Below are 22,014 nucleotides of genomic sequence, written 5' to 3'. Positions count from 1 at the left end.
GTGTAGCCCGCTATAGCTGCTGACGGCAGCCAGGGAATGTTGCTTTCCATTAGAGGAGGGAGAAAGAGAGAAAGGGAGGGAACATGAGGAATGAGGGGAGAGACAGATTTACTCATTTTTCTTTTTCCCATGGCATCGCAATCTGATGCCTGGGCATGTTGTGGAAGAGGGGGAGGCATTGACTTCAACATGTAAGCCCGCAAGAGAATACATATATATATATATATATATATATAACTGTAACAACGGTAGTGTGTATGTATGTGTGTGTTTTGCACCTGCATGTGTGCGAGTCGTTTGCTGAGACCAAAAGTAATTGATTCGAGTGTTTCTGGGAGATTTTCCCCAGTGTCCTCAGGTGCTCAACAGATGACTATTGATTGGTTAATTGATTGATTGGCAGCCGGCCGACAGTGAGTCAACAACATCATCACTCTTCATATGGACCCAGGCACGCACACACACACACACACACACACACACACCACACACACCACACACACACACACACACACACACACACACACACACACACACACACACACACACACACACACACACACACACACACACACACACACACACCACACACACACACACACACACACACACACACACACACACACACACCACACACACACACACACACACACCACACACACACACACACACACACACACACACACACACACACACACACACACACACACTATTCTCTGCCAGCCATCATCATTCTTTACAGCATTCAAATACTGGTAATTTGTGATTTGGCTACACTTCGGGGAAAACTTTACACCGAATTTGTGTCTTCAAATGTCCAATAAAAATCTGATTTTAGAAACCTGAACCAGGCCTTCACATTTAGACATGGGGAAGGTTCCCCCCCCCCCCCCATGTGTCGGGGGGTATCTGCTCTATTTAACTTCACTCTCTTCTTCCATTTTCCAACTGCTTTTTTCCCTCCAGCCTTTCCCAACATAGCTGCCTGCCAATCTGCTCTGGCTTCCACGTTGGTCATTAGATATAATGCAATCATCAAGCACACTACACTGGGACACCATAGCAACTAAAAAATCAAATGTGACCATTAACCAGGAAAACAGAAGAAGGGCTGTGTTCATTTAACTGAGCAACCCTCCTCACCTTGAGCGAAACACTGAACATCAACCTACACTTGATACGAGCATCTGCTTAATGTCTTTGAATTAAAATGTAAATGAGGTTTGGATGGTTTGGGTGATCTTCAACATGCCAGTGTGCTTCTCTTTTATTTTGTCCTCTCCCTAGCTCCACCTCCCCGTGCATGTGTAAGTCAAACATCGACTATGAAAATTAATGAGCTAGCTCCTAAAGTAGTGGTGACACTTAGGAACAAGGCTCCTGTCCCTTTAATGGACCATATAGACAATGTCGGAGGTATTTCAATTAACAGACAATGGGACGACATGCAATAATGACATATAGGGAGAGTTGAGTGGCACGAGGTGGTGACGGCAGCCCTCGATCCCTTTAAATGGACCATCGTAGACAATGGCAGTTAATAGGACATGTAAAACTATGATGTGGGACCTGTCTGAAGGGGTGAGTGACACCTGGGAGAGAAGCGGTTACATCTTAATGCACTGCTGCCACCGGGATGAATCAGCTCCGCCTAGGGGGGGGGGGGGGGTGAAGACCATCTGAAGGCCGCTAATAGCAGCCGCTGTCAGTCCCACATTAACCTTGAGAACAGCCAGGGGACTGTGTTAGCCCTGCTGACCTCTCTCCTCCTCTCTCTCACACACACACACACTTCCTGTTATGTCCACAATGTATGAATGAAGATTGTGTGTGTGCACATGCACGCATGTCTATCCCTCTTCCTGTGTCTTATGAGCACCATCAGTAGGATTAAATCAGTCCATCACTGCAGCTGTAACACCATATAGGCTGTCTGAGCCGAAGTGAAATCACCTCTCCTGCTGCCCCCAGGGTTAGGGTCCACGTAGACCAATAATGGCACTCCCTAAGCTAATTGTGTGTACACACAGATGTGCACAGGCGGGTACAAATGTCCTCATCAGCTCAGAATGGAACAACAGCGAGTTACATTTGTGTGTAAATGTAAGTGCTACAAAATAGATATAGCAACATCTACAAAATATACTAATCTTTTCTACCTTATCCTAAAACAAATTTGAATTACATCATGTCTACTTTTTCATTTCACCTTATAAACAACAACAACATATATACTACGCAATCATAAGTACATGATCTGTATATCAAATCACAAAAAGCAAGTCAAATTTGAGAATTTCATTACAGATTTAAATGAAAAATAATCTGTTCCTTCTAAAGAAACATATATACAAATAAACCTCCAGGGATTCACTATACGATTTTAAATGTCTCATGTCAAAAGGTGTATTCTTTTTACAGTTTCAATGTTCAAAATAAGTTCCTCCTTTGCAACGTTCTGTAAGCGGTAGTTAACAACCTCTGAATTGTCCAAATTGACCAATCAGAATCGAGCATTCAACTCAGCCGTGTAATACAGAACCTATCGATATGTTGATATGTTGGATGGTTGATGATTAAATCAATATAATGATCCGGATTGATGAATTACTACACATCTTATTAATTTAGCAGCAAACTATTTTCTATTTAAAGATATAGCTGAGTATTGACGTCATACCTCCTCTGTGTCGATTGTTGTTCAAGCTTCACTGTTTCTTCATTTGGTAACCAGGGCGGTCACCCACCCTGTTCGAGTGCAAACCCGAAACATGGACAAACATACAAACAGAGCCAAAAACACAACCTTATAAAAAAATAAAATAAACAAGACTTACGTATGTATAAAGCACCCTGAAACAACATCCTGCCAATCATATATATTGGACTTGGCAACAAATGCATTCCTTTTAGTAAAAACTATTGAAATGCCAAACAAATGTCGACCTTGGCATTTTGGAAGAGACGTAGCTTTAGGGGAAGCTGGTTGTGCTTTGCTGCTTGGCCTGACTGACAACAAGGATCGTGTGCTGAGGCTTGACTGGGCAGGCCGATGCCCATGTGTTTCCAGTCAACTTTCCCTGGCGCCAGGAAAGACAGAAGATAAATGAAGAGAGGCTTAGAGAAAGAGACAGGAAAACAAAGAAGCATTTTTTGTAGAAAAGGCTCCCTGGGAGTGGAATCGTGATCATATACAGCAATGACCTAATTTTTCTGCCACCCATTGCAGAGAAGCGGGAATGAGAAGGATCAAAGAAGATGGGGAGAAAGCGTTGAAATCAAGAAGCAGACATTTTCCATCTCTGTGAAGGAGGTTTGACGTCAGAGAAGGTGTCCAACGGAGGGGATAAAGGGTTACTGTACATGCTTTAAATGGAATGATAAGGTGTGGTTTCTTTCTTTGTCTGCTTGCTATTCAAGGGATCTTGTTGTTCTTGTACGAGGGGTTGGCGAACAGCTGTCCATGGGACAAATCTGGGCCAACACCAAAATCATCTGTCAACCTGCAGTTCACAATCCTTCCTTAGATGCAGAACAATGAATAGAAGCCGCCTAAGAATCAATATGCCTGACACGAAGAGACACTGCTACTGGTTCTGCACGATGTCTGTCTGCATGACATATGGACAGCTCCGGGTGCTGAAATGAGGTCTAGTAAACAAAGTACTAAAATCAGCATATGCTAACTTTATTTAAATCGAATGTGGCTGTGTCTTAACCAAAACCCAAAAGCAATGAACCCTTTTTACGCAAAGGAGACGGTTGTTAAAAGTTTGTCTTTCAGAAGTCCTGTTTTCATTCATTGGTGGTACTGAATGAAAATACATTTGAAATAACAAAATAAATTCCAAACCAACACATTTTGGGAATTAAACAATTAAAAAATGTTTGTGCAAATTACTGTTGGCGAGGTTAAGCAGTTTCTCAAAATGGTAGGGCTGTGGATAAGGTGTGGTAATGTTCAGGTACATGGTGTGGTAACGATGACGACATGTTTAGGTCATCACTGTTGGGATAACATTTACTTGGTTTCAGGGATTGATGACGATTGCTGCCCCCCCCCCCCCGACTTCCATGACTGACTTTGTGGCTTCATAATGTCATCTAACTTCCTCGTTTTCTCAAGATAGTCATGATTCGACACATGTCATCTTAACATCACGTTTTGGGGAATTTACTGAACTAACGCATCACCCAACTTCCTCCTTTTCTCCTGATGGTCGCAATTTGGATGCTTTCATTTAAACATCGTCCATTTAGGGTGTTTGTGAAACAACTAATGGCTGTGTTCGTCTCTTGAACAGTAAGGTCTGCATCTCCCTTCCACCTGTAAGTCTTAACATATCCCTACGGCCCATGGAGGAACCTAATTGCCAACTCCTGTATTCTAATCCCCCATCCAGCTGTCCTCACACACACCGAGTCTATGGTGGTGCAAAAAGCTTTTAAAAAAAGGGCTAACATTTGTGCTTGAGTGGCCAGAACATTGTGTGCAGCGTTGCTTCATCCAGTCCCTGCTAACAGTCCACTTGCAGCACTACTGTGCTCCTGCGACTGGACTGGAGGGATATTTTTAGAAAGCCGTTGACAATTTCACATCCCCAAACGAGCGTAATCGTATTATGCTGGAGGTGCTAAAAGCCTTGAGTTTGAAAAGCGTGTCACAGGAGGAAACAGTCCTCAGAGCCAGAAGCTTAGAGGCAGAATGGGAGGAGTAGATAAAGAGACACAAAACATACAAACTCAGCATAATGCAGCATAAAGAGTCAGAGAAAGAGGAGAGAATCATACGGAGGTGGGTGAGAAGCCTGACAAGGAGGGACGAGATGCAAACGAAGCGTCTGACTGGTGGACAGCATTAGCGCCGCTGTGTTGGTGCTCGGGTTGGAGGGCCGCGGTCGTTGTGACGGTGTTTGATATCGGCAGCTCTGAAGGCTCGGGCCGGCCATGGCGATGATAGATGAAAGACTGAACTTTAATCAGAATGGCGCCCGGAGCATTTTCAGGGAGGTAAACAGGTTAATCAGTCAAGCCCTGCTTCCATCCTCCCTCTCATTCTCCCATACTCTTTCCTCAGCACATGACCACTTCTGACACTGGCCATTCGTCTCTTTCCCATCAGCACCTCGCCTTCCTCCCCTCATTGTTCCCCCCCAACCCTGCTTCTGCAACCAGACAACCCCCCCCCCCCCTCCTCTGCTGCCCATACTATCCTGCTATCATATGAAGGGGAAGCTGAACATCAAAGCGCTCCGTCAGCCCATTTAATACCTCCCATCCACCATAAAACTACGAGGTGGGAGGAGAGCATTCGGAAAACAAAGGCTATTCATACGCTTTCTTGGAAGATTGCCCCTCAACTACTACCCTGCATCATGGGAGGTAGATAATCAAAATGATCATTCCGTAGCTTTAAAAAAAACTTTAAACGTACTGTGCCGAGATCAAATCCAGTGAGGCAAAGGGAGAATGGTCGAAGGAGCAGCCAAGCATTATTCATTGTTCTTAGAGTTCCGAGGGTTTATTTATCAAAATGGCTCTGCCTCTCCAAGAAACAGCAAGGCCACTGGCCTGCATGAAAACTTGTGCAACGTGCTGAACACTGCCAAATTACTGCACGCCTGACCACCGGACATTTTAAACAAGCTGCAAAAGGAAACCGGGGAACACAGAATCCCCACGAGTTTACGGTCCAAGCCACATTTCATGTTTCCGTCATCCCTTGAAAACATACAAACCTCCCCCCCCTCTCTCCTCCCCAAGAAAAACAAACAATCAACTCTGACAAACCACTCTGGCAAGCCGAGTGTGAACCTAACAAAGCCCTTACAGCTCCTGTGGAGAGAGGCCACATCCAATCTGAAATTAACCCACACCAGCTCTTTAACCACACTGCGTTTAGGCAGTTGCCGGAGATTACATTGTGTTGTCTGGGATCCTGACCGCAGCAATCAACAAGGGCCGCCTCTCGCCAAGAGAAACCTCACAGGCGCCACTCATTTAAAGGCTGAGCTGCGTCTTCCTGTTGAGCATCAAACTGGTCGCTTCGCTGGTTTTCTCTCCAGCCTTGGTCGGAGTGCAGATGTTTTGGAATAAATGATCTCCTTGTCCACATTTGTCCAAGACATTACAATATGACACTGGTTGTGCAATGTGAGTTATGAAACTTTAAAGGAGGCCTTCTTTGGGGGACTGTGTAGACACTTTGTTGGGAACTCTACGTGCCTACCGCCAATTTAAAAAAGGTTTAAAGTGAAAAGGTTATGCTCGCCGTACAGGTTAATAGGTTGCGATCCTTGGTATCATCCAAAGATGGCCGAAATGTTGCTGATGATGTCACATTCCCTTTCCATTATTATATCATGCTAACCACCTACGCTTTTGACATAGATGCAATTCAGGATATACGCCTTTTTAATGATGTGAGCATCCGTGCTGCAGCTTGAACTACATACACAAACACTTCAGAGGGGGAATAATGCTAATGAAGCTATTAATGATATATCAGTGCAATGTGGCAGCGCGAGAGGAGGAGGACGAGTTTGGCAGCATCGTCTTTTAAGTCAAATAAAACACCCGGAGTAGAGAGCCGTGTGGGAGTTAAGAGAAAAGGGACTGAAAAGTGTCTGAAGACAGTCGCTCTGTTGTTGGTGAATGGGAGACTGATAGCTGGTTTACACACAGCCGCTCACAATGGGAAATACGGGACTGTATAGATGTGGCAAATACACACAATCATGTACGCACTACACACATCACAACTCCTCGAGAGGAAGGAATTCCTGCAAGTTTACTTATTGCATCCATTCCCAGTGTATTTTACAACAGCCTGGAAATTCAGTGTAACACAGCGTACTGACCTTTTCTATTACTACTGGATCAGTGCTGCCCCTCAACAGATTATCTGGTGATACAATGCAGTGGTGGAAAGTAAGAAAGTACATTTGAGTACTGGAGTACAATACAATGTTGAAGCCACTAGACGAGGAGTGTCAAACTCAATTTCATCACGGGCCACATCAGCATTAAGGTTGCACTCAAAGGGCCGGTTGTAACTTTAAGACAATATAAAAATATATATACAAATATTTAATATATATAAAATAATGTATTATATTACTTTATTGCCTCTGCATTGGATTATTATCGGATAGGGTAATAACTTCATAATTAATACGCCTGAAAGCAGAAGTCTAGGGCAAATAATTGCAAGTCTCTTCAGTAAGAATGTCACAAAATGATTTAAAAAAGAAAAGCCAAATTCTGGAGAAAATAAAGTGACATTTTGGAAAATATGTGAAATTTTGGGGGGGGAATTACATTTTGGAAAAAAAGTCAAAAGTCAAATTTCAAATGCATTGTGGGATATGTAGTTTATGGGCAACGTGCTTCTGTAAAGTAGCATGTAACCGTATAATAAACATATTGTATTCTTTGCAAGCTCTTATGGGGCCACAGAAAATGAAGTCGTGGGCAGGAGTTTGACACCCCTGCACAAGACACTTCTGCTCCACGGCAATATTAATATAAATATTTTTCTTCATTTACTATGAAGAATTAGTTACTTTATAGATTCTGATATTCACACACAAAACCAAATATGATGTTTTGATCTTGATTACACTTTTTTTACACATCCAGCTCCATGGGAAGATTGCTGCTTCTCCTTTATTTCCATTAATTTTTTTATAATTTTGAGATGTTTTCTGCACTTTTCGGACTACTTGTCTCCTAGTAGGGTCCGAGTCCGACCCTTGTCAATTAACTACAGGGGTCCCTCAGGGCTCTGTTCTTGGTCCCCTCCTCTTCTCCTTGTACACAAACTCGCTCGGATCTGTCATTAGCCCGCATGGTTTTGCAAACCACTGCTACGCTGACGACACCCAGTTAATTCTGTCCTTTCCCCGCTCAGAGACCCAGGTCGTCGCACGCATCTCTGCTTGTCTAGCTGACATCTCTCAGTGGATGTCCGCTCATCACCTCAAGCTCAACCTTGATAAGACTGAACTGCTTTTCCTTCCGGGAAAAGATTGTCCCACTCTTGACCTAACAATCAACATCGGCACCTCTGTTGTTTCCCTGACTCAGACTGCAAGGAATCTAGGTGTGACCCTAGATAACAACCTGTCCTTCACTGCAAACATCGCTGCTACAACCCGCTGCTGCAGATACACGCTTTACAACATCAGGAGGATACGTCCCCAGCTGACCCAGAAAGCCATGCAGCTTCTGGTCCAGGCTCTCGTCATCTCATGCCTAGACTACTTTCATTTTTCATTTCATTTCAAACCTTTATTTATCCAGATTGGTCCCATTGAGATCATAGATCTCTTTTTCAAGGGAGACCTGCAGCAAATAGGTTCCACATGAAACATAAAACAATAAAGGACATTATATATTATATTTACAGGATACATTTACATAGTTATAGACATTTACAAGTGCCCATAGTATCAAAGAGCATTTCATTTAGCCTAACTTTAAAAACATGCAGAGGAATGAGATTGCTCAGTTTCAATTCTTGCTGAAGATTGTTCCAAGCAAGTGGAGCTGCGCACATAAAAGCTGTCTTACCTAAGACAGTCCTTGCTCTTGGCACATCTAACAAGACTACATCATGTGATCTCAGACAATAACTGCTTGCAACTCTCTGTGTTATCAGAGGGCAGATATAATACGGGAGTTTACCCAACAAAGCTTTATAAATAAACGTGTACCAATGACTGAGCCTCTTTACAGTAAGTGATGGCAAACCTGCCCTGGCATACAGGGTAGAGTAAGTGCTTTACAATTTGTAACAAATCTCAGTGCGCTGTGATAGGCGGCATCTAACTTGTTCAGGCAATAGGCAGGTGCATTCATATAGATCAAATCCCCATAGTCCAGCACAGGTCAAAAGGTCACAGTGACTAGCCTTTTCCTGGCCTCAAGCGAGAAACAGGACTTGTTTCTGAAAAAGAAACCTAGTCTAACCCTCAGCTTTTTAAGCAGGTTATTGACATGAAGTTTAAAAGTGAGACAATCATCAAGGTACCAAGGTATTTATAACAGGTAACCACTTCAAGTACTTGTCCTGCAAGAAGCATAGTAACAATATCCAAAACAGGCTCTGGTGTCTTTTTAGCTTTTGAAAATAGCATTACCTTGGTTTTATCAACATTTAAAAGAAGCTTAAGCTCAGCGAGCTGAGTCTGAATAATGTTAAAAACAGCCTGTAATTTAACACCAGAGGGACCTGCACAGTACATCACGGTATCATCCGCATAAAAATGTAAAGTAGCTTCTTCCACATTTTCACCTAAACTGTTGATGTAGATGGAGAATAAAAGTGGTCCTAAAACAGAACCTTGTGGTACACCATTAGCAATGTGTAACCACTCAGAAGACAGTCCATCAAAGTGAAAACATTGGGACCTTTCAGAGAGGTAGTTCACAAACCACCCACTGCATGGCTGGATATGCCAATACTGAGTAGCCTCTGCTTTAAGATGCGATGATCGACGGTATCAAGCGCTTTGGAAAGGTCAATAAACAGAGCTGCACAACTCTGCTTATTATCTAAAATACTCGTAATGTCATTCACCACTTTCATTGTCGCAGTGATGGTGCTGTGTCGCTTTCTGAAGCCTGACTGATGTTTAGATAGGATATCCTTTTTACATAAAAACTCCTTTACCTGTTCACTCACAAGGCGTTCGAGCACCTTCGCCAGAACTGACAATTTAGAGATTGGCCTATAATTATTTAAAATAGTTGCCTCCCCTCCTTTTAGCAAAGGCAAGACATAAGCTGACTTCCATACTTTTGGAATTGTGTTTGAGCTGAGGGAGAGGTTAAAAAGAGAAGTAAGAGGTGGAGCAATAAAATCTGCAGCTATCTTTAAAAAGAAAGGCGTTGTCCGGCTGGCCCGGTAGAGCTACCTGCCAGGAGCTACTGCAACTCCCTCCTGGCTGGTCTACCTGCATGTGCCATCCAACCTCTGCAGCTCATCCAGAATGCAGCGGCTCGTCTGGTCTTCAACCTTCCTAAATTCTCCCACACCACGCCGCTCCTCCGCTCCCTCCACTGGCTTCCGATAACTGCTAGAATCCACTTCAAGACAATGGTACTTGCGTACCATGCTGCGAATGGATCTGGCCCTTCCTACATCCAGGACATGGTTAAACCGTACACCCCAGCACGTGCACTCCGCTCTGCATCAACCAAACGGCTCGCTGCACCCTCGCTGCGAGGGGGACCCAAGTTCCCATCAGCAAAAACACGTGGGTTTGCTATCCTGGCTCCAAAATTGTGGAATGAGCTCCCCATTGACATCAGAACAGCAGATAGCTTACACACCTTCCGGCGCAGACTGAAAACTCATCTCTTTCGACTCCACTTCGAGCGATATAACTATTAACAAAGCACTTATATACTAATAAAGGGCTGGCTTACCTAAAGCCAGTTGAGTAGCACTTGAAATGTTTTTGCTATATGATTCTGTTTTCTTCAAGTTTGTATTTTGTTGGTCGAACGCACTTATTGTACGTCGCTTTGGATAAAAGCGTCAGCTAAATGCAATGTAATGTAATGTAGTACATTTTACGGATCATACTTTGACTACAGTACATTCTCAATGCAGTATTCTTACTTTAAATAGAATATGTTTACAGGCAAAATGTTACATAAGTAAAGGATCTCAATACTGCTTTCACCACTGATACATTGTGTGTTTCTGTAGCTTGCACTCATTTCAAGAAGCATTTAATTAAGAGAAAACTGCTAAAAGTAATGCTCATATTCAAACCTCAATCAGCTAACCAACTGCAAAATAACTAAGCTAGAATTCTGCTTGGTCTAACTTTCTGAAATTAGTCACTTTCAAATAACTGAAATAATGCAGAGTTTGCTAGCTTGGCACACTTGGCCTGGGAATCTGCACGGGCTAATAACGCACGGCAGAAGGAGTCTGACAGAGTGGCAGGCCAGCTGAAAGTGATTTGATTGGATGAAGAGAAAAAGAAGGGAGAGAAAGAGAAAGAGACAAATGGAATGGTGGAAGTGGACAGTCATCAGCTTGTCGCACCATCTCTCTCTAGATCTAGATGCAATTTGTCCTGACAACACAGGAGCGACTTAGACGACACCTCCCGACCCATCTGCACAAACACACACACACACACACATAAATCTCCCGCAAGAAAGAGGAGGGCGGGAGCAAATGAGGGTGTGAGTAAAAGAAAATAACCAAGGAGATGGAGTTAAATAGGGACAGAAAGTGACTCGGGAGTGCCAGAGAAAAACCAGTAGGAGGAAGAAAGAGGCAGCAGATGAGGGACAAATCGATTTTTAGTAAAGAGGCGAAGAGTGGTGGACATGAAACAGGAAGATGGAGAAAGAGCCTGAAATGGAAACAGATAAAGGAAAGAAAGAGGGAGGATGTGAGGGACGGAGATGGAGAGAAAGACGCACCTTGTCAAAGAGATTGAGAGCATAGGAGAAAATGAACAGGGAAACAGTGAGAGGAATACAGCGATTGAATGAAGATGGAGAGTGAGGGAAGATGGGAGGATGCCGTATTTTCCTCCATCTCAATTTGCACAAAACTTTCATTACCACCAATTTGGGCCGGGAGCCGTAGGCTGGACCATTAGACGAGCCCGGCATCAATCAGCCTAATCTCCCTCCCAGGCCGCTAAATTACAGCGCCCAGTTGCTTATTAAAATGTGTCGCCCGTCTCCCAACACCCGGCACTGCTGGAGATTAGACAGGGGCCCCCAGACAAATCTGTTCTAGAGAGGAGGAGGAGGAGGAGGAGGAGGAGGAGGAGGAGGAGGAGGAGGAGGAGGAGGTAAGGAAGGAAGGACAGGGACAGTATAGGAGGGGGAGAAAGAGAAATGTGCTCGCCGAGACAGAGCGGATCAGAGTGGGGGGACGATCATCATCTGGTTTGATTTATACACTCCTGTAGATCTGCCGTGCACACACACACACACACACACACACACACACACACACACACACACTGTATTTCAGCCTCACACACTCATACTTCGCAATACATCCGCCGCCACTTCCCCCCACAAATGCAGTTTTCCATTCCTGTCAACACACACACACACACACACACACACACACACACACACACACACACACACACACACACACACACACACACACACACACACACACACACACACACACACACACACACACACACACACACACACACACACACACACACACACACACACACACACACACACACACACACACACACACACACACACACACACACACACACACACACACACACACACACACACACACACACACACACACACACACACACACACACACACACACACACACACACACACACTCGTCGGTGTGGAGATTTCGATGTTAGCGACGCCACCCATTGCACACTCAATCAAACCGCAGGACGATAAGACGCATGATGAATGGCGTAATTGAAGGCGGCAGCGAGGTAATGCCGCATCGCTCTGGGTTTGGTTGGGACTGACGAAGAGTGGCGAGCGGGTGATTAGCCTGTGAGATTTATTGTTATTGCTTGTCTTATTATAAAAAGACTACGACTGTCTGCCTCGCAAACTGTCCAAGGTGTTTCAGGTCGTCTTGGACTGTTTGCTTTCTGACCTCAGAGTGAAAACTAAACATGAAGAAGCAGCGTTGATGTTCAGCGTTGTGTGTGCATGTAAAGGGTCTGCAAAGAATGAAATCCCAGAGTTTTCTCCCAGACACTCCCACCCTGTCTGAAACGCCTCCATTGGACTATTTTGTGTACTTCAGGAACATAGTGACATCACTACGTACCACTCGCATTTCTACTGGCAAGCGCTACTACACATTGTACGTGAGAGGCTAAGGGGCGGGACATCTCCAAGCGGTTCACTAATCACAACAGAGCTGGGCAGCTAACCAACCGGAATCGACTGGGCTCTGGTTTCAGACAGAGGGTGAAAGAAGTAAACAGGCACATTGGCATTAAAAGGCCCCTTTAATACTTTCAATGTTTGATTCAATAGCTACATAAATAAACTTGCCAACACTTTTGGAAAGATGAGCCAACAGCAGGGTGGCACCGATATAGATGCAGGTTGCCATGAGCTAAACATGAAGGACGCAGGGAAGAAATCTAGATGCTGAAATGCTGTACATAAACAAAAACACATTTATTCAAACCCAGGAGATTTCCCCTCTACTTCAAGAATCATTAGCACGTTTTTTTTGAGTGAGAGTGTGTAGTTCCGTGGATAACGTAGGGCAGCAAGGTGATTTAACTTGAGTGCACTCAGCAGATCAAACACTTTCACGTATCAAAAGCTGCCAAAGGTCCTTGACAGGAGTGAGCCATCCAGTGTACTTAAGAGGCTGCTCGCTGCCTGACAACACGCCGCCACTGTCCTTCTGCGCAGAGAGCATGTGCAGAGGGATTCTCCTCAGACTGTCCCTGCCATCGGATGACCCTGATTTGCTGCGGATTATTGTCCGCTGAGGCCTAATCTGTCCTAATGGATCCTGACTTGTGGCACATGAAGAGATGATTTGAATTAGTGAGGCTCAGAATGTTGTTGTTTAGACGCTCATAGTCAATCTTAAAACGAGGTGGGTCTCGAGGAACCAATTATTATCAGATTAAGGTGGGAAATCAATGTTAATTGTGTTTAAGCTCCCACTTTTGACAAAAACAATGTTGAACTTTAAAATGGCCAAGATGAGGTATCCGTTAAACCAGATGTCTATAAATACTTTATTACAATGTAAAGGGAACATTGGTTTAATTGGGCACACTGTCACCAGGGCGCTTGGCAGCTGATGTTTTCCCCCAAGTTTCTGACTTTCTCTCTCATGTATTATTGTAAATAGAGTACCTTTGGGCTGCTTTGGACTGGAGAACAAAACAACTCTTTGAAGACATTACTCTGGGGTCTGGGAAATTATGATGTCACTATTTTCTCTACCATGGGTTTGTTAATTGCAGCACTAAAAAACACTTTTCACCTCTGGGGGAGAAACAGCAAAGCTTTAAAAAAAAATAATGCTGGCAAGTGTTTGTGTTGCGGGAAGAAAGGTATTGGTCTTTTGAAAAGAAAGCCTTTTCTGATTAGCTGACAAAGAGAAGGAACCCATTTGCACCACGCACTTAAAAACAGATTAACTGAAGACACAAAGGCGCACATCATGACGGGCACTAACCACCACACAAATCCTAATATTCACTCAAAGACTCAAACTGCATCTGCAATCGAAGTGGTGAGAGCAACTTGGTGCAGAGCTTGTGATGTCCACTGTCAACTGATACTGTATCCAGCACAGGAGTAACCACACATGTTCACAGTCAGCCACATGTGGACTCAGACAAAGCCCATTGAGCTGCTATAAGTGCCAGAGGAACATGGCAGTTGCTTTGTCTGAAAGTTTAATTAGCACAGCACCTAGAGTGTTCAAAGATAGCAGGGCTGGCAGTGGCGAGGAGGCGAGAGCTTCCTGTGCTATTTTAAAGACGATAGTTGGTGGTGTCGGTCGGTGTTTGTTTTGATATATAAAACCCAGTGAATCACATTTACCGCTGGTGCACGGGGTGTTTGTATGATTTATGAAATGAGTTTGGGTCCAGGATCTGCTGCTGTGTGTGGAGAGTGTGTGTACCTCTGGTGCTCGCCAGCAGCCCCCCCTTTGTGTTGCTGCTCAGACTGATGGAGTGGTGTTTCGTTGGGCCAACTGGGCTTCCGGCTGGTGGACGGCCCGCATCGATTGCTCGGATTCACCCTTCCTCTGGAGCACGACAGAAAAAACAAAGAGTGGAAAATAGAGAGCAAAGAGGAAAAAGGGTAAGGAAGGAGAGGGAGGGAGGAAACAGGAAGAAGGGAACATTAGCTTAAATGAAAGTTTATTAGCTGTATCAGTCAGTCACTCGGGTGGGGTAAGCGTTTTGCCCCCAGGCCTTCAATCCTTCCTCTCTATCTATGCCCTCCCCCTCGCCCTCTATTTGTGCGTGTGTGTGTGTGTGTGTGTGTGTGTGTGTGTGTGTGTTTAAGGGGAGGGGTTTGGGAGGCAGGCATGACGGGAAAACATTAGGTTGTTGGCGAGTGGCCTGTACACCAGCCAGTAATTGGCTCGGGTAATGGTCATGTCCAGACAAATGGTGTAGGCCCTAACCGTGTTACGAGCAACCGGCTGCTCTGCCTGTATTCACAGCAGAGAAGCCCCGGATACACAGTCTCTGCAGGGTGTGTGTGTGTGTGTGTGTGTGTGTGTGTGTGTGTGTGTGTGTGTGTGTGTGTGTGTGTGTGTGTGTGTGTGTGTGTGTGTGTACAAGATTCGCAAAACAAGTGATTTACCGAGACACAACTCTCTCTTTTTTTCTCTCCTCACAACCGATGTGTTATGCACGGCCGTACGCTTGATTCATGATTTGCTTGCGTCCTATGTGGGAGACTGCGCCGTGATAAGGAGGAAAAAGATGGCAGCACAAGCCCCGCTCACCTCCAGGGACTAACTGACATCTGCCGGTGTCCTCCAAACACGAGATGGAGAGGGAGGGAGGAAGCAAAACTAAGTAAGAAAGAAAGAAGGAGAGAAGGACGATGACGAGAGAGAGGAAGTAAAAGGATAACTTCAATTTGTCATCCTTCCCCCCCCCCTCTACTGTGCATCACTTCCCCTTCTGTCTGACTGCAAGCTGAGCCACTAATGTCCATTGTGTCTGGATATACTGCATCACACACACACCTACACACATGTACGGGCGTCTGTGTGCATTAGCGTATTTCCTTCTGTTAATGATATGAGAGTGAGAATGAAACCTATATGCTCATTGCTCCAACAGTAGCTTTGCAAGCTAAATAGAATGCATTCATGAATAAAGCTGAGTGTGCATGTGTGTGTGTGTGTGTGTGTGTGTGTGTGTGTGTGTGTGTGTGTGTGTGTGTGTGTGTGTGTGTGTGTGTGTGTGTGTGTGTGTGTGTGTGTGTGTGTGTGTGTGTGTGTGTGTGTGTGTGTGTGTGTGTGTGTGTGTGTGTGTGTGTGTGTGTGTGTGTGTGGCAGCCCCTCAGCCATCCAGCTATCATCTCCCGCCAGACAGGCCCCACCAAACCATCCCAGCTGGATAATGAGATCCATTATGATTTACGTGCCAAAAGGACAGGCAGACAGAACAAAGACATGTACACACACACACACACACACACACACACACACACACACACACACACACACACACACACACACACACACACACACACACACACACACACACACACACACACACAGTACATGTCAGTGTGTCTCATACTGTATGTGCTGATCTGTGCTGCCAGCCACTGCTTCATATGTGTGTGTGTGTGTGTGTGTGTGTGTGTGTGTGTGTGTGTGTGTGTGTGTGTGTGTGTGTGTGTGTGTGTGTGTGTGTGTGTGTGTGTGTGTGTGTGTGTGTGTGTGTGTGTGTGTGTGTGTGTGTGTGTGTGTATATGAGTTGCCTGTAGGGTATCCTGCAGTGGATCCTCTTTCCATTTGCAACTCAAGACCATTTCTCTCTCTCCATCTTTCACTCACACACACACACACCCTTTCTTTTCCCACCTCTGCGTCCCACCTGAAAAAAGCTAACACATTGAAAGAGTGAGAGAAAGTATAGAAACCTCGCTCTGTAGCTACCCCCTACTTCCGCCCTGCTTTCTCTCCCTGTGTCACACTCTCAGACTCACACACACACTCTGCCCCAGGGCATTGTGGGCAGAAAGTGAAAGGTGAAGATTACAACTGTGTGCCGCATCAAAAAAAGACCACACAACCTCACCCTGATGTATCAGCACCTCTGAGGCTAGAGCAAGCCAGGGATCTGTTCCAAGGTATTTGTGTCAGAGTGTGTGTGTGTGTGTGTGTGTGTGTGTGTGTGTGTGTGCGTGCGTGCGTGCGTGCGTGCGTGTTTTGGCGCTGGAATTTGTTAGTGTAAAGCCAAAGGTGTTTTGGGAACGGGGCTTTGGTTATGTGTCAGCTGAGAAAATCAAATCAGAAAATGTGAAACACATTGTTTGAAATATGTCAAGGAAAGAAATTGGGTGTAAGCTCTTTTATGACTTTGCACAAAGATAACCAAATAAGGCATGCAGGGCTGCAACTAGTACTGTGTTGCTATTTATCGTTTCTAGGTATAAAACGTCAGACAAAAGCTAAATCCTCCAAATATTATATCGTCCAACCAACTAAAGACAAGTAATTTAATAAATCAGATCAAAAACTAGAAGGACACTCAGAGCGCAGACCTCAGTGAACTGTAATCCCGCTGACAAACAAACAAACAAACCGAACTGAAAACATAAACTCTGCTGAGGTCACCAGCAAGTGCTCCAATTGGAGAAGCTATTAAGGTGATTGTCTGTAGATATATTAAAAAAAAAATGATGAAGACAAATGGGTGAATATATTGGGTACATCATGGGGGTTAATTCTGGGTGACTGTTAGTCCTTTTATCTTGCTATTTTAGTCAATAGAAGCGCAAGCGTTACATAGTTATGCTACAGAAGTGAGAAACCCCAAAAGCATAATTGAGCCCCTTTAATGGTTTCTGAAAAACACGAGAGTCCACTTGTTGGGGTGATAGCAGCTTGGTGGACATTATTATAGATCATATCATTGCAAAATGTTCCATAGTTTCGATTTCCCTCCCTCTCAAAAACATTCACATACACACACACACTACCACACACACACACACACACACACACACACACACACACACACACACACCCCAGCCCCTGCCCACTCTCTCTGGGAAAACAATGGCGGGATTCTCTCTGCTGTCCCTGCTTTATGAAGTATTCAAGTGACGCCAGCTCAATTAGAGGCCTAAATGCCTAGATCCAGACGGGGGAGGGATGGAGGGATGAACAGAGATGAAGAGAGATTAGAAGAGAAACAGAGAGAGGTACAATGAGGACACAGGCAGGGAGGAGGAGAGCCGTAATGAGACATGGGGAATGATGGACAGAATGTAGAGCCCTTAGAGGAAATAGGAAACGCCAAGAGGGACAATGTGTGATGAAATGCAAATAAAAAAAGAAGAGACAAAAAATCAAGATGAAAAATGAAGACAAACAATCAAAGACAGAGAGGACAAGGACACTCTTGACCCCCTTGATCTCCCTGCCATTGCTCCCACTCATATATACACACACACACACAATCCTCTGCGGTATGTATTTCCATCATCAAATGTGATCAGAGCTACTGACCGCGAGCCAACATTCACTCAACTTTGATAACCGCCACACACACACACACACACACACACACACACACACACACACACACACACACACACACACACACACACACACACACACACACACACACACACACACACACACACACACACACACACACACACACACACACACACACACACACACACACACACACACACACACACACACACACACACACACACACACACACACACACACACACACACACACACACACACACACACACCAGCTTAGGTAGCAGAGAAGGATCTGACATGCCCGGTCAAATTAAAAGGTCAAATAAATGAAATAATCATCAAAGTGAACGAGCCTCCAGATGATCGGAGGGCTCGGAGCTGCAGCTCGGGGGGCTTGTCTCGCAGAAAACGACGAGCGCGCTAATCATGTATTGTTTAATTTAAGAGGATCATTCCGGTGTTATTTCAGTGGCTAATAACAACATGGTGCGCACCAAGTTAATTGCCGGGAACTGGGAGCGCGGCCACATCGCAATAAAGAAGTCAGACGAGCAGAGCGAAAACACAAATATAACGTTTTAAAAGACCTCAAGGTTAGCGAAATGTATTTGGGAGAAAAAACAAAAAGGCAAATACTTCAATTAATGATGTCCTTCATAAACAAGCGGTACGGTTTTGGCTTCTTTCCAAAAAGCCTCCGATTGCTTGCTTCTTAGGACGTCAGACTTTGCTGTAGAACTTTTTCTGCATCTCTGCAACTAATATGATGAATACAATGTCTGCTAAAAAGGGATGAAAAGATGTTTAGTTCTCATTCAATGAAGCGCAGTAATGATATTTGGCAAACCAAGGACATTTATTTATCACACTAAGGATCCTTGAAATAAACAATTACACAAATGGAGCTTAAAAAATGTCCTCTTGAATCCTTGAGAGGAAATCAAATGTGACTTTTGCAATGCGTGTGTTAATGTAATGCCACAGTGACGTACTTTAGCAACGCGCATTGAAGGCCTTTGAATGGGGCTCGGAACCAAAGGGTCCGCTTGTTGTGTGGGGGGCCCCCGCTAAGGTTGAGCCTCTCCCCGTGCGACTGTTGTCACCATTCTCTCTACATTTACAGACGCATTTTTGTGGTTGCAATAAAAATTCCCATTGATGCAGCAGACAAAGTGTTCATGTTCTCCATGGTTAGCCACTCTCAGAACTATGTGGAGTGGGTCTGTGTGTAGTCTGTGTGGGATCTGAACCCACGTCCCACGCTCCAACCCACTCTGCAATCAGCACCGGCGTCCAAACCCCAAACACGTGCCGCAACCAAAATAATCCCCTCTAATTGAGCACCAACAAAACAACGCCGCGCCTCAGATCTCACTTTGACAAAATAACGTCAATATTTCTCCAACAAACCACACTCGGGTGAGACCCCCGCCCTCTCCGCATCTCAATCCCCCTTAACCAAACAGCTCTTCCCTCACTGTGGTGCCAACCCTAATCACTTCCTTCAGCACCAGGTGGTTCTCATTGACTGGGGCCCGGCTCCTCCGCTCAGCAAGACGCTCCGCCAGAGGAAATTGGCTCGTCCACACGCGTGTATATCGAGCGGAGCGGCGCGGACCCTCCAACGCCGGCCTGCTTTGCGGTACAGAAACAGCTGCTGCACCATCCAAAGACACCATTACAAACACCCTTTCCTTATTACTTCCCACCATTAGCCGCCATTGTGCGGAATTAGTGGCAGTCTATGGAATAAGTGGATTCTAATTCATGCGCTCTTTTCACGGGCCTCGTCTGCTGCAGCGGCTTTGGCCCGCTAATGAAGAGGATGAAAGAGAAGTGTTAATCAAAGTGAGAATCTCATCTGTGGCAATAAGGAGCAGAGGAGAGGCCTTGGAGTGACTCCCTCGTGGGTGAATGTGTGTGTCGATGGAGAAGTGAGTTTCTCTTCTGGCCCTGAATCTGAGGCTCTGTAATCGTCAGTTAGAAGGGAAATAAATGAGAAAGGAATGTAGGAAATGATATGTGTGCCGGGGCCTTGTTTTCTAATTGCCTAGCCTGAGCCCATAGGGAACCACGATCCACTACGGGTCAATCCCTCTCCGCTAGCAGCCTTTTCATCCCTCCCAGTCTCCCTCATCTCGGACCACAGCGCTAACCAGCAGGGTCTGATTAGATTTGAATGTCAAGAGAGATAGGACAATACAGTTATCTTCCAAATGATGGCCCATTAAAAGGGCCTAAGCAGTGCGCCTCCCTCCTCAACTAACTAATCACCAACCAGATTCATCATCTCACCGACTGGGGCATCGTTTGGGGAGCCGTGGGTTCCCTTTCTTCTGCCTCTCTGTGCGGATCACACCATGAGCAAGGGCATCCAGGTGTGTCTGTAATGTATGATCAGTGTGTGTGTGTGTGTGTGTGTGTGTGTGTGTGTGTGTGTGTGTGTGTGTGTGTGTGTGTGTGTGTGTGTGTGTGTGTGTGTGTTGCTCCGGAGGGAGCTGGTTCTGCGCCCCAGGCCGGTGCCCCATTAAAAAGACAGAGAGAGGGAGAGACAGTAAGTGTGTGTGTGTGTGTGTGTGTGTGTGTGTGTGTGTGTGTGTGTGTGTGTGTGTGTGTGTGTGTGTGTGTGTGTGTGTGTGTGTGTGTGTGTGTGTGTGTGTGTGTGTGTGTGTGTGTGTGTGTGTGTGTGTGTGTGTGTGAAAAGGAGGAGAGGGGTTCCTCATTTAGACAATAGGAGTAGCAGAGTGTTCAGACAGACAGACAGACAGACAGGCAAACAGGCAGACAGGCAGACAGACAGACAGACAGACAGACAGACAGACAGACAGACAGACAGACAGACAGACAGACAGGCAAACAGGCAGACAGGCAGACAGACAGACAGGCAGACAGGCAGACAGACAGACAGGCAGACAGGCAGACAGACAGACAGACAGACAGAGAGACAGACAGACAGAGAGACAGACAGACAGACAGACAGACAGACAGACAGACAGACAGACAGACAGACAGACAGACAGACAGGCAGACAGGCAGACAGACAGGCAGACAGACAGGCAGGCAGACAGACAGACAGACATGGAGGCGTCCCATCTGCCTTCTTCTAATTCACCTGCTGTCCTCAGGGTGTCATGCGGAGCAACGCGCCAAAATAATCTGGTCGATTATTTTCCTTCTTCCCTTGCTTCATTCCCATAATTCATCCTTTCGACGCACACTTTCCGGTCTTTGTTCTTGAATATATTCTCACCTCCCTTTGTTCCCCTATGAGGAACCCTATCGTAGATCTGGCGTGCATTACAGTGTTCATCCCATCATAGTGGTGATAGTAATACTCGGGGGGTTTTATGGAGGAGTGAGGAAACTGGTAATAGAGGTCTCATATCTCAAGGTGGTTTCCTTCATATCCTCGTCGCTCTTGGCTGCGCCGCCATCTCCATTTCCTGGCCTACCCACCTTTCAGTATTCATCTTGTTGGTTCCTCTTTCTTCCATTTTTTTATATTCCCCCTCCACTCCTGCTGATCCTTTGTCTGTTCTTTAATCTCACCTTCTACCCCCCCCCCCCCCCCCCACACTCCTCCATCATGGAGCCACTTATATTGGGCTCTGACTTCATACCTCTGCTGGCGATTTATGCATTTGTGCATTAGGGCCCGCCAGGCGTACGGCAACGCATTATGGATCGCACTATAAATAGCTGCTGTGCGTCCTGTAAAAGCTTTTCATTACATAGAGATATCGTTTGATCAATATAAGCCCCGCGCTAAATCTAATTACCAAAACG

At 45.3% G+C, this 22,014-nt stretch overlaps 1 protein-coding gene across 1 annotated transcript in view; it reads right to left on the bottom strand.

The window, feature by feature from the left end:
• The window catches only part of raraa (retinoic acid receptor, alpha a), a 166,062-nt gene that overhangs the window by 109,036 nt on the left and 35,012 nt on the right, over positions 1-22,014 (bottom strand). Inside the window, exon 2 of the mRNA XM_034106794.2 lies at positions 14,654-14,779. The gene's annotated coding sequence lies outside the window, so the exon portion shown is untranslated. The remainder of the gene's footprint in view (positions 1-14,653; positions 14,780-22,014) is intronic.

The sequence above is a fragment of the Pseudochaenichthys georgianus genome, chromosome 19 (genome assembly GCF_902827115.2).
Source record: "Pseudochaenichthys georgianus chromosome 19, fPseGeo1.2, whole genome shotgun sequence".
In the NCBI taxonomy this organism is placed as follows: domain Eukaryota; kingdom Metazoa; phylum Chordata; class Actinopteri; order Perciformes; family Channichthyidae; genus Pseudochaenichthys; species Pseudochaenichthys georgianus.
Note: the sequence above shows the minus strand (reverse complement) of the source record. Positions and strands in the feature narration are given on the sequence as shown.